The sequence below is a fragment of the Felis catus genome, chromosome D3 (assembly GCF_018350175.1).
Source record: "Felis catus isolate Fca126 chromosome D3, F.catus_Fca126_mat1.0, whole genome shotgun sequence".
Classification (NCBI taxonomy): Eukaryota; Metazoa; Chordata; class Mammalia; order Carnivora; family Felidae; genus Felis; species Felis catus.
The window spans coordinates 51,534,910-51,547,951 of record NC_058379.1 but is presented as its reverse complement, the minus strand read 5'-3'; the positions used below and the strand labels follow the sequence as shown (position 1 = coordinate 51,547,951).

The 13,042-nt window shown below is 37.3% G+C and overlaps 1 long non-coding RNA gene across 7 annotated transcripts in view; it reads right to left on the bottom strand.

Moving 5' to 3' along the window:
- Positions 1-11,773, bottom strand: part of LOC109493053 — a 151,646-nt gene extending 139,873 nt beyond the window's left edge. For 5 of the 7 annotated variants that reach the window (XR_006588215.1, XR_006588214.1, XR_006588220.1 and 2 more), the window contains exon 1: positions 11,691-11,773. This is a non-coding gene — a long non-coding RNA (uncharacterized LOC109493053). The remainder of the gene's footprint in view (positions 1-11,690) is intronic. The other 2 variants (XR_006588217.1, XR_006588219.1) reach the window with 1 other exon arrangement.
- Between the last annotated feature and the right edge of the window lie 1,269 nt (positions 11,774-13,042).

Here is a 13,042-nt window from a genome sequence, read left to right as displayed (position 1 = left end):
TGGAATGTCTTACCATTTTTTTATATGTTCTTCAATTACCTTCATAAGCTTTCTATAGTTTTCAGCATACAGATCTTTTACATCCTTGGTTAGATTTATTCCTAGGTATTTTATGCTTCTTGGTGCAATTGTGAATGGGATCAGTTTCTTTATTTGTCTTTCTGTTGCTTCATTGTTAGCGTATAAGAATGCAACCGATTTCTGTACATTGATTTTGTATCCTGCAGCTTTGCTGAATTCATGTATCAGTTCTAGCAGACTTTTGGTGGAGTCTATCGGATTTTCCATGTATAGTATCATGTCATCTGCAAAAAGTGAAAGCTTGACATCATCTTTGCCAATTTTGATGCTTTTGATTTCCTTTTGTTGTCTGATTGCTGACGCTAGGACTTCCAACACTATGTTAAACAACAGCGGTGAGAGTGAGCATCCCTGCCGTGTTCCTGATCTCAGGGAAAAAGCTCTCAGTTTTTCCCCCTTGAGGATGATGTTAGCTGTGGGCTTTTCATAAATAGCTTTCATGATGTTTAAGTATGTTCCTTCTATCCCAACTTTCTCAAGGGTTTTTATTAAGAAAGGGTGCTGGATTTTGTCAAAGGCCTTTTCTGCATCGATTGACAGGATCATATGGTTCTTATCTTTTCTTTTATTAATGTGATGTATCACACTGATTGATTTGCGAATGTTGAACTAGCCCTGCATCCCAGGAATGAATCCCACTTGATCATGGTGAATAATTCTTTTTATATGCTGTTGAATTCAATTTGCTAGTATCTTATTGAGAATTTTTGCATCCATTTTCATCAGGGATATTGGCCTGTAGTTCTCTTTTTTGCTGGGTCTCTGTCTGGTTTAGGATTCAAAGTAATACTGGCTTCATAGAATGAGTCTGGAAGTTTTCCTTCCCTTTCTATTTTTTGGAACAGCTTGAGAAGGATAGGTATTATCTCTGCTTTAAACGTCTGGTAGAACTCCCCTGGGAAGCCATCTGTCCTGGACTCTTATTTTGGGAGATTTTTGATAACTGATTCAATTTCTTCGCTGGTTATGGGTCTGTTCAAGCTTTCTATTTCCTCCTGATTGAGTTTTGGAAGAGTGTGGGTGTTCAAGAATTTGTCCATTATTCCAGGTTGTCCAGTTTGTTGACATATAATTTTTCATAGTATTCCCTGATAATTGTTTGTATCTCTGAGTGATTGGTTGTAATAATTCCATTTTCATTCATGCTTTTATCTATTTGGGTCATCTCCCTTTTCTTTTTGAGAAGCCTGGCTAGAGCTTTGTCACTTTTGTTTATTTTTTCAAAAAACCAACTCTTGGTTTCGTTGATCTGCTGTACCGTTTTTTTAGATTCTATATTGTTTATTTCTGCTCTGATCTTTATTATTTCTCTTCTTCTGCTGGGTTTGGGGTGTCTTTGCTGTTCTGCTTCTATTACCTTTAGGTGTGCTGTTAGATTTTGTATTTGGGATTTTTCTTGTTTCTTGAGATAGGCCTGGATTGCAATGTATTTTCCTCTAAGGACTGCCTTTGCTGCATCCCAAAGCGTTTGGATTGTTGTATTTTCATTTTCGTCTGTTTCCGTATATTTTTTAATTTCTTCTCTAATTGCCTGGTTGACCCATTCATTCTTTAGTAGGGTGTTCTTTAACCTGCATGCTTTTGGAGGTTTTCCAGACTTTTTCCTGTGGTTGATTTCAAGCTTCATAGCATTGTGGTCTGAAAGTATGCATGGTATAATTTCAATTCTTGTATACTTATGAAGGGCTGTTTTGTGACCCAGTGTATGATCTATCTTGGAGAATGTTCCATGTGCATTCGAGAAGAAAGTATATTCTGTTGCTTTGGGATGCAGAGTTCTAAATATATGTCAAGTCCATCTGATCCAATGTCTCATTCAGGGCCCTTGTTTCTTTATTGACCGTGTGTCTAGATGATCTATCCATTTCTGTAAGTGGAGTGTTAAAGTCCCCTGCAATTACCACATTCTTATCATTAAGGTTGCTTATGTTTATGAGTAATTGTTTTATATATTTGGGGGCTCCGGTATTCGGCGCATAGACATTTATAATTGTTAGCTCTTCCTGATTGATAAACCCTGTAATTATTATATAATGCCCTTCTTCATCTCTTGTTACAGCCTTTAATTTAGGGGCGCCTGGGTGGCGCAGTCGGTTAAGCGTCCGACTTCAGCCAGGTCATGATCTTGCGGTCCATGAGTTCGAGCCCCGCGTCAGGCTCTGGGCTGATGGCTCACAGCCTGGAGCCTGTTTTCGATTCTGTGTCTCCCTCTCTCTCTGCCCCTCCCCCATTCATGCTCTGTCTCTCTCTGTCCCAAAAATAAATAAACGTTGAAAAAAAATTTAAAAAAAAATAAAGTCTAGTTTGTCTGATATAAGTATGGCTACTCCAGCTTTCTTTTGGCTTCCAGTAGCATGCTAAATAGTTCTCCATCCCCTCACTCTCAATCTGAAGGTATCCTCAGGTCTAAAATGAGTGTCTTGTAGACAGCAAATAGATGGGTCTTGTTTTTTTTATCCATTCTGATACCCTGTGTCTTTTGGTTGATGCATTTAATCCATTTACATTCAGTGTTATTATAGAAAGATATGGGTTTAGAGTCATTGTGATGTCCGTAGGTGTCATGCTTGTATCGATGTCTCTGGTACTTTGTCTCACAGGATCCCCCTTAGGATCTCTTGTAGGGGTGGTTTATTGGTGACGAATTCTTTCAGTTTTTGTTTGTTTGGGAAGACCTTTATCTCTCCTTCTATTCTAAAGGACAGACTTGCTGGATAAAGGATTCTCTGCTGCATATTTTTCCTGTTCAACACATTGAGGATCTCGTGCCAATCCTTTCTGGCCTGCCAAGTTTCAAAAGAGAGATCAGTCACGAGTCTTATAGGTCTCCCTTTATAAGTTAGGGCACGTTTATCCCTTGCTGCTTTCAGAATTTTCTCTTTATCCTTGTATTTTGCCAGTTTCACTATGATATGTTGTGCAGATGATCGATTCAAGTTACATCTGAAGGGAGTTCTCTGTGCCTCTTGGATTTCGATGCCTTTTTCCTTCCCCAGTTCAGGGAAGTTCTCAGCTATTATTTCTTCCAGTACCCCTTCAGCACCTTTCCCTCTCTCTTCCTCTTCTGGGATACCAATTATGCGTATATTATTTCTTTGTAGTGTATCACTTAGTTCTCTAATTTTCCCCTCATACTCCTGGATTTTTTAATCTTTTTCTCGCTTCCTCTTTTTCCATAAGTTTATCTTCTAGTTCACCTATTCTCTCCTCTGCCTCTTCAATCCAAGCCGTAGTCGTTTCCATTTCATTTTGTATCTCGTTTAAAGCATTTTTCAGCTCCTCCTGACTGTTCCTTAGTCCCTTGATCTCTGTAGCAAGAGATTCTCTGCTGTCCTTTATATGGTTTTCAAGCCCAGCGATAATTTTATGACTATTATTCTAAATTCACTTTCTGTTATATTATTTAAATCCTTTTTGATCAGTTCATTAGCGTTTTTATTTCCTGGAGATTCTTTTGAGGGGAATTCTTCCGTTTGGTCATTTTGGATAGTCCCTGGAGTGGTGTGGACCTGCAGGGCACTTCCCCTGTGCTGTGGTGTATAACTGGAGTTGGTGGGCAGGGCCACAGTCAGACCTGATGTCTGCCCCCAGCCCACCACTGGGGCCACAGCCAGACTGGTGTGTGCCTTCTCTTCCCCTCTCCTAGGGGCGGGATTCACTGTGGGGTGGCGTGGCCCATCTGGGCTACTTGCACACATCCAGGCTTGTGGTGCTGAGGATCTGGCGTATTAGCTGGGGTGGGTAGGCAAGGTGCACAAGGGCGGGAGGGGCAGGCTCAGCTCGCTTCTCCTTAGGTGATCCACTTCAGGAGGGGCCCTGTGGCAGCGGGAGGGAGTCAGACCTGCTGCCGGAGGGGTGGCTCCGCAGAAGCACAGGGTTGGGTGTTTGCATGGAGCAAGCAAGTTCCCTGGCAGGAACTGGTTCCCTTTGGGATTTTGGCTGGGGGATGGGTGAGGGAGATGGCGCTGGCGAGCACCTTTGTTCCCCGCCAAACTGAGCTCTGTCCTCCCGGGGGCTCAGCAACTCTCCCTCCCTTTGTCCTCCAGTCTTCCTGCTTCACGAGCAGAGCTGTTAACTTATGACCTCCCAGATGCTAAGTCCCGCTTGCTGTCAGAACACACTCCGTCTGGCCCCTCCGCTTTTGCCAGCCAGACTCGGGGCTCTGCTTGGCCAGCAGGCTGCTGCTCTGCCCCAGCTCCCTCCCGCCAGTCTGTGCAGTGCGCACTGCCTCGCCGCCCTTCCTACCTTCTTCCGTGGGCCTCTCTTCTGCCCTTGGCTCCGGAGACTCCATTCTGCTAGTCTTCTGGTGGTTTTCTGGATTATTTAGGCAGGTGTACGTGGAATCTAAGTGATCAGCAGGATGCTCGGTGAGCCCAGCGTCCTCCTACGCCGCCATCTTCTCTGGAGCTTCCCGTTTCATTCTTCTGATGTGATTATCTAGAATTCCCAACACCTTTCATTGACAAGACTTCCCTTGTTCTGTTGAGTATTCTTTGTTCCTTTGTCAAATATTAGTTGACTGTATATGCAAAGATTCATTTCTGAGTTGCAGAAATATTTGCAAACATATCTACTCTATACCGTTAATATTCAAAATATATAAAGAACTCATACAACTCAATAGAAAAAATAAAAATAAAATATAACCCAATTAAAAATGGTTTCCTAAGAAGATATGGAAATAGCCAACATGTACATGAAAATGTGTTCCACATTACTCACATCAGGATCGGGAGAAATGCAAGTCAAAACCATAATGAAATATCAACTTACACCTGTCAGAATGGCTATTGTCAAAGAGATAAGAAATAAGTATTGGCAGAGTGCCTGGGTGGCTCAGTGAGTTAGTGTTCAGCTTTTGATTTCGGCCCAGGTCATGATCTCATGGTTTGTGAGTTTGAGCCCTGCATCAGGCTCATGTGCTGTGTCAGTGCAGAGCCAAGTTGTGATTCTCTCTCTCTCCCTGTCTCTCTGCCCCTTCAGCACTCTCTCTCTCTCTCTCTCTCTCTCTCTCTCTCTCTCTCTCTCTCACTCAAAATAAATAAACTAAAAAAAAAAAAGAAAGAAATATTGGCAGGATGTGGAGTAAAGGGAACTAATGTGTAGTGTTGATTGTATTGTAAGTTGGTACAACCACTGTGGAAAAATGTTTGGAGAGTCCTCAAAAAATAGAAATAAAACTACCATATGATCCAGGAATCCCACTGTGGGTATACATCAGAAAAAGATGAAATCAGTATTTCAAAGAGATATCTACATTCTCATGTTCATTATTGTACAATCATTCACAATAGCTGAGATATAGAAACAACCTGTGCTAGATAAACATACACACATCTTTATCCATTTATCTGTAGAAAGACATTTAGGATGTTTCCATATCTATCTATATCTGTATCTTTATATCGATATCGATATCTATATCTATCATCTATGTCTATATCTATTGAATGGAATATTATTCAACCATGAGAAAGAAAGAAATCCTGCCATTTGCAACAATATGGATGGATCTCAAAGGCAATGTGCTAAGTGCAATAAGTCAGGAAAGACAAATACAAGACATCACTTATATGTGGTCTCTAAGAAAAGCTGAACTCATGTAAACAGAGAGTAGATTTGTGGTAACATGGGAACTGTGGGGGTGCAGGAAGAGGTGTTTGTCAAAGGGTATGGATTTCCACTTCCTTAAAATGAATAAGGGGACCTAATGTACAACATGATGACTGTAGTTAACGGTATTGTATTATAACTTAAAAGTTGCTAACAGAGTAGATATTAAATGTTAACACACACACACACACACACACACACACAAACACACGCATGTGAAGTTTTTTTTATTTCAAGTTTTTATTTAAATTCTAGTTAGTTAACATACAGTGTAATATTGGTTTCAAGAAATTTAATGATTCATCATTTACATATAACACGCACTGCTCATCACAAGTGCCCTCCTTAATACCCATCACCCATTTAATGAAGTGTTCTGATGGAAGTGTTAACTAACCCTGCTTTGGTAATTATTTTGCAATAGATATGGGTATTAAATTATCATGGTATACACTGTAAACTTACACAATGTCATATGCCAATTGTATTTCCATAAAACTGGAAAAAGTCTTTCAAAAGTCTTAAATTATGAAATATGACAGATTTACTAAGAGCTAGATAATGTCATGAGTAAACAATAGAAATGGAAAGCCACCAATCCTTGAAAGAAAGACACTCCAAAAAAAGAAAGAAAAATTAAAAAAATGGAAAGTCAGTATCTAAATTTGGCAATAAACATAAAATGCACAGAATACATCCAGAATACTGATTTTGTATCATGAATTCACACCATAACCCAATTCAGTGAACTTAGAAATACGACTTAAATATGAGTCCGTAACTGAGCTTTTTATGGAATTATTTCTGGCCGAAAATGGGATTTTTAGAATATGACTCCTGAATAATAGCAGCCACATAAGTGCTATATTAATAATTAATTTTTTTCACTCATTTTGCTTTCTCACCTGGGTTAATGATGTCTACCAATGGACATGCTTCCAGAATTTTTTTTTTCTTTAGTGAAATGGTCCATCACTCCAGGGTAAACTCTTTGCAAATGTTTCTGCAAAAGTTTCCTGTCTCTCTGATTAGTGTAATAATGGAATAGACTCTAAAATGAGGTCTTAGAAGACTAATATGCAGATTTAGTCTTGCTGCTGCTGTTTCCTTTGATTTTGTTTTCTGAGAATATATGCTCCTCTGTTTATAACTTTAGAAGGAATGATCCTTTTTATAAACACTTTCATGATAATTATGACTATTATTCAGACAATAGTAAAAATGAGAGATTAAACATAAGATATGGAAATAATAGGGAAAGAAGCAGGTGAAGGGAACATCAGTTGTAAGAAGAGCAGGCTAACATTGCTAAATAGAGATGCAGGTTACTTAGAATTGAATATAAGGTAAGAAGTAAAGTTTAGCAACTTTAGAATTTCTAAGTTGTTTCCAGAAGCAGGGAAGATTTGAAGCACTACATTTCATCTGGAATAGGTATTAAATCTCAACTACTCCACTTTTTATCTGGGTAAAGGAGGTAATGCCATTTAACATCTCTGAATCACTACTTTCTTCTTTGAAAAGTGAGCAATAGTCTTATCTTTTCTGTGAAAATCCCAAAGCTATGTAAGGATCAACTATAAAATGAGAAAGTCAATCATACAAAATTTTGAAAATGTGGAGAGTTTCATTTTCTATATTGTTAATGGAAGATGGAAAATGAGTAAGGGACTCTAGTTAAAAAATTGGTTAAGGAAACGAGAAGAAAGAAACCATGATTTCCAGTACTGGTTCTGTGGAGACATGGAGAACCCTGAGTGAAGATCTTGAATGGACCAGGGTAGAATAAAAAGCATGGTGAGGAGGGAACTGGAACAAGCCCAGTAATAAATGTATTCACAGAAGGTCAAATAATCTTCATTCATGATAAAACAGTCATAAATCTATGCACAAATGGATGGAGATAGAGTAACCCTTAGATTATTTGAAGATTCATTTTAGTGGAGGAAGGAAACCTAATTAATAATAGATAAAAGGCACCAGCAGTCAGCATGCTTTCATGTTAAACCTATTAAGGGATAGAAAATAATAAGGGCTTCTTAATGTAGAACATTCTCATGAAATACCTCTTCCATATGAATTGGATGGTTCTTCAAAAATTTGGCTAAGAAAATGGAGGTTCAAACACTCATTTATCAGATGCATGCAGTCTCTATAGAGGAGTACTGATTCATCTGTGTACAAGCTGTCTCCCTCTGTCCTACTGTCTCTCTGTCTCTCACCTACACTCTCTCTCTCTCTCTCTCTCTCTCTCTCACACACACACACACACACACACACACACACACACACACACACATAAACAAACATAGCAGTTGTTTTATTCAATGTAGGTTGGGAAAGAAATCCATTAGGGACAAAGTCCACAGTGTAATTAAAACTAATGTATTTTCTTTGTTTCCAGGCTTCTGGCTTCTAGGGGAAAGGACTCTTACTACCCTAATATTTTCTCATTTTTAATTTCTTCACTGATTTTAAATACTTTCTCTCAGGCGTATAAAATTATTACTTCTTTTTAAAAGAAAAACAAGAGAAATGAACTTATTTGCTGAAGGCCTTTACCAAGCTTTCACAGATGGAGCTATTTCAAATAAGAATATTGCTAGTAATTGAACTAAGGATAGAATTCCACTTCTACTTTCTATAAATTTTAGCCCCAAGTATCTAATTCTTTTCTACATATCCATGTTTTTGTACATTTCTTATTTCACCTTATTCAGTCTCATCTTCTTCACCTGTGATTTTTTTTAATGATTCTTAAAGGGACAGTCCAAGAATCCTTGCCTTTCTGAAATCTTATCTAGCTTATTCAAATCAAAATTGTATTCCTTCTATTTTTTCTTTAAATTTTAAATGTTTATACTTGAGAGAGAGACAGAGACAGAGAGACAGAGACAGAGCGTGAGCGGGGCAGGGGCAGAGAGAGAAAGGAAGACACAGAATCTGAAGCAGGCTCCAGGCTCTGAGTTGTCAGCACAGAGCCCGACATGGGGCTTGAACTCACAAACTGGGAGATCATGACCTGAGCCAAAGTCGGATGCACTGACTGAGCCACCCAGATGCCCCCATTCTTTCTATTTTATCTAGAACTTGGTTCTGTTTTATCTTTTATTGCATTGTCTTACAATTTTTATTTACCCACCTGTCCTTCCACACTAGACAAGGAGTTCCAAGAGTGCATGGACCATGTATTATTTATCTTTGGATATTCAACACTCAATAAAGTGCCTAGGACTTAGTACTACTCAACTCAATGCATTTTTGTCAACATAATCTCTTAGTGAACAGATGAGGGAACTTTCTTTTTTACTCATTTCATTCCTTTTCTTTTATTTTTTTATTCCATTAGATGTGTAGTTGACTTCCGTTTATTTTTTCTTTCATTTATTTTATTCCATTTATTTTTTATTTCATTTGAATTCTTATGTTTAAGTTCAGAGTTCCTATATCTAATTGCTTAAAAATGAAACAAGTAAACAAGGGCTTAGCTTTGTAATTTTTATATCAATATAGGAATATAATTTCCTTGATTCATACCACTCTATTATTACTCAAGCACAATATTAACTGTAGGGTCAATAGTTAGAGTAAGTCTACTTGATATAAGAAGGACTAGAACACAGGTTGCTTCTCACTTATTTATTTTCCCCTTGTTTTGCACAATGCCACTTCTTTTTTTTTTAATTTTTTTTTTCAACGTTTATTTATTTTTGGGACAGAGAGAGACAGAGCATGAACGGGGGAGGGGCAGAGAGAGAGGGAGACACAGAATCAGAAACAGGCTCCAGGCTCTGAGCCATCAGCCCAGAGCCCGACGCGGGGCTCGAACTCCCGGACCGCGAGGTCGTGACCTGGCTGAAGTCGGGCGCTTAACCGACTGCGCCACCCAGGCGCCCCATGCACAATGCCACTTCTACCTTCAAATGGGTCGATGCATATCTACCGTGGTTCATCTTACAGAAGCCCAAAGGTCATTTCTTGCACATTAAATATTAGAAAATGGCCTATCTTATTATACTGAAAATGTGCTACAAATGTATATTATCAGTTGTTTATAATTAATAAACGTATAAAAACATGTTACTGATATTTTAATGCAAATTATTTCAATAAGCCTACAATTCTTCCTAATAATTTAAACTGTGTTTTGAAGCCTTGTTCATAAAAGGATAACTTGCAAAGGTAAATGAACTTTTTTCTCATTCATAACAAATTTTCTAATTTCATAGCGTGTTTAAGTCATAGAGATGTTTTTGTGTCACACATTTTCATCTGTATATGAAGATAATAGTGTTCATAACATCTATAGTAGGACCTGAACTTTTCCACTATTTTCCCAGTATTGTTGAAATAGTTGGTGCTGAACAACGCATACTCTATTGGTTTTCAACTGAGACCAGTGGCAAAATTAAAACGTCATTGTCTATGATAGGGTAGTTTTCTAAATAAGTGGTACTAGAAAAGTGGTTTTCTCTGTCAAGATATGTAGGGCTGTAAGGTGATTATATCTGTGTCCTTGGTTTAATATCTGCATATCCAAGTAGAGAATAAGTAATATATATAGAAAGAAGTAAGTTGAGAGGAAAATAAGGGAAATAGAAACTTGAAAATTTCTGTGTCTCCAACTTTAATATAGGAAGGATATAAGTAATACAGCAATTGAAAAGACAGATCTTTTTTGTTGCTGCTGCTGTTGTTGCTGCTACTGCTGTTTACATAGCTCTTGGAAAACTATCCCTCTTCCAACATTTTAGCTAGCTAATTTTATTTCATGGTTCAGAGATTACTAGTAACTTGCCTATGTTTGTTATTTATTTCTGCATAATAAACTATCTCCAAATTCAGCCATAAAGTTAAACAATAAATATTTATTATCTCAGTTTCTGTGGCTCAGGATTTTGGAAGCAACTCACATGGATTATTCTGTCTTGGGACTCTCATAAAATTTCATTCAACTAAGTCTACATTCATCTGAAGACTAGACTGGGGCTGGAGAATCTGTTTCCAAGATGGCACCCTAAAATGGCTAGAGGAGGCCTTAGTTCTCTACCATGGGATGATTTCCACAAATATCAGTTGGCTTCTCCAAGAGCTAGTGATCTGAGAGAAAGAGAGCACAAAGGAGAAATCTGCAGTGTCTTTTAGGATTGCTCTTCATTTTCACTTCTGCTTCATTCTGTTCATTAAAATCGAGTAACCAAATTTAGTCCATGCTCAAAGGGAAGAAAAATTAACATTTACTTTTTGAGGGGAGAAAGTTAAAGGATTTTAGGATATATTTTAAAACTACCACATGGCTCAAAATCATAGAGTCTCTGTATTCTAGAATAGAACCCAAACTAACTGTACTCCTCATGATGTAGTTTTGTGGTTGTTTATTTGATTGTTTTACTGAACTATGCTACTGTCCCATTGAGTAGGACTTTTTTTTTTTTTTTTTTTTTTTTTTGCTTACTCTCAATCTTCTTATAATGCTGAGGGTACCACCTTCCTTATGGGTTAGTGGAAACTGAGAAAATTAAATGGAAGAATTTGGGAGGTAAAGGAAGAGTATTGCATTTGGAAAGAGACATTGATGGCTGGAGAGACATTTAGCTTTATAGTTTGAGGTCAACAATAGATTTGTAGATATATGAAGAATGATCCTAGGACATTTTAGAAAACCATAGAGATTGTCTCAGCTTGGAGAAATAGCTTAAGTTTGGGAAAGAACAGATACCAATAAGTTATAAGTTACATCTATTTTCATTATTTGCTTTTTTAATGATAATGGTTGAAGACCCAATTCAGCTGTATGAATATTGACAATAACCCAGCCAGAAACCTGATCTGAGTATCTAAGTTTTAAATCAGCTCTCCAAGAAGATGGTTCCCCCTGACTCTATTCTTTTCCTGGAACTCTAATTCAACAATACAGGAAGCAGTATAGACCAGAGCTCCAAATAAGAGATCTAAATAAGATGGCTTAGATTCAAATCTTAAATTTGGCTACTTACTCATTGTGTGAATGTTGGGAAGTAACATACCCTCTGTGTTATAATTTGCTCATCTGTAAAAAAATGGAGATGGTGATGTCATAATAGAGCTTACCCCAGGGTGATTGCGGTGGAGGTTAAACAAGATGATATGGAATAGATGATTAGAAGCCTGACACATGGTAAGAATCATACAAGTACAGTATATTATTTTCACTGGCCAAATATGACTTGAAGATTTACACACTGACCCATTTATTGAAGAAATGGTTTAAACTTAAAACATAATTAGTAATTACAGCAAAATTATTCATTGGTTACCATGTGTCATGAACTAAAATAAACATTTTAAAAGGTCTATTTTATCTTCCCCCAAATTCTATCCCCATTATTTATTTAAATGCATTGCAGAACTAATAGAGATGATTTTCCTAGGTCACACAGATTCAAATGGTCAAAGCACTCTTTGTGAAAGGAATTGTGATATTACTTAAGGAGCATGCAGACATATGTGGAATATTCTATGTACTTAAGAAAAATGTCTTCAAGTAAGGTACTCATGCCCAGGTGCCTATCACTGTGTCTGATTAAATTATCTGACTGCCCTATTCATTAATTACTGAATTTAGAACAAGTAGGACTTGTTTTCTTTAGAACAAGTAGGACTTAATTTAGAACAAGTAGGACAGTTTCCCAGTATGGTTCCAGTGGTATTATATTTTCCAATTTTTAATTTGTTATTATTTTTACCCAGCACGTTTCAAAAACTGATTTAAAATAGCTATTCTGGGGGCACCTGGGTGGCTCAGTTGGTTGAGTGTCTGACTTCGGCTTAGGTCATGATCTAAAGATTCTTAAGTTTGAGCCCTGAATCAGTCTCTGTGCTGACGACTCAGAACCTGGAGCCTGCTTCTAATTCAGTGTCTCTCTCTCTTTCTGCCCTTCCCCTGCTTGTGATTTGTCTCTCTTGCTCTCCAAAATAATTCAAAAAACATTAAAAAAATTAAAAAAGTAAAATAGCTATTCTGTTTCTTTACTAATTAACAAATAAAATCAGAATGAGAGTTTATAAGAAATGATTCTGCTACTATCGATAACCCTGTCTATTTCAAAGGAGAATTCACATGAAAATCATTTTTAATAACTCTATGAAGCATACATTGTCAAAATCTATGTCCAAAGGAAAAATTTTAAAAAGCATGATATTTTGATATCCAATGTATTTCCTTGAGTTGCTTTATATAGTTTATTAGTTTTAAATTAACTCACTTAAGATTATTTTCAAAAGCACGATTTAAAAGCAAATAAAATCTATTTTTTTCAAAGTCCGTATTTGAAGGAAAGTCTACAAAGAAAGCATTTCAATGAGAAAA